The 830-nt window shown below is 58.9% G+C and overlaps 1 protein-coding gene across 1 annotated transcript in view; it reads left to right on the top strand.

Annotated features, from left to right (window-relative positions):
• Positions 1-830, top strand: part of LOC104392917 (forkhead box protein J1-like) — a 3,522-nt gene that overhangs the window by 996 nt on the left and 1,696 nt on the right. The gene's annotated exons all lie outside the window — the stretch shown is intronic.

Raw genomic sequence — 830 nt, 5'->3', positions numbered from 1 at the left:
GGCAGGAGCCGGGGGAGGCTCTGACAAGCCGTGTGCCCCAAGGAAAGGAGTGAGCACCCTCTGCCGTGATGCTGGAGAACCCAGATTGATGCATGGGTAACACCAGCGCCGTCCTTCACCACCCAGAAATGACCAGGGGTGGGCAGCTGCCCTCCTTGGGAGAACAAAGCCCAGGCTTATTGAATGAGGACCCCAGCCCAGCACAATGTCCATTTTTTCAAGGTGGCTTTTTTGAGACAAATACTCACGTAGGGACTCTACACTGGGGAAGAAAACTTGTGCTGGGAGCTGATGCAGGTCTTGGCGGTGGCAGCAACTATTCAGAAGAGACCTCTGAAGGCTGAAGTGGTGCAGGGTTCCATGAGAACAGCAGCTGAATGTGTCGGTCCTAAGAGGTGGGTGTCCCTCTGCACCCCCTCTCCCCATCCCTGGTTCTGGAAGGGAGGGTGGTGGGACAGGAACGCTGAGGGCTCAGCTGGGCTGCCCGGGCAAACTTGAAGGCTTAAGGTGCCGGATCTTGCCGAGGTGCAGGATCCGGACATTTTGTCCTGCTAGTGGCAGGTGGGAGAAACATCCTCCCTGTGTGGGACGACAGGGCTGTTGGAGGGGTTGCTTTGGGTTTGGTGTTCGGTTTTGATTTCTCACTTCAGCTGAAGGTTTGAGGGAATTTCCCCGAGGTTCAGGGCTGCTAAAGGCCCCCAGGGGAGAAACCAGGGCTCTGATGCAGCAGCCAGGGGATGAGTCTCGCCAAGCAGCACCCGGAGCACCCGGGAGTGTTGGCACCCCGGCCCTGCGCGGGTGCAGGAGAGCGGCTGTGGCTTCGGGCGCCT

Source organism: Chaetura pelagica, unplaced genomic scaffold (genome assembly GCF_000747805.2).
Source record: "Chaetura pelagica isolate M959 unplaced genomic scaffold, ChaPel_1.0 scaffold387, whole genome shotgun sequence".
NCBI classification, from domain to species: Eukaryota; Metazoa; Chordata; class Aves; order Apodiformes; family Apodidae; genus Chaetura; species Chaetura pelagica.
The sequence above is the reverse complement of the archived record's forward strand: the minus strand, read 5'-3'. Positions and strand labels throughout refer to the sequence as shown.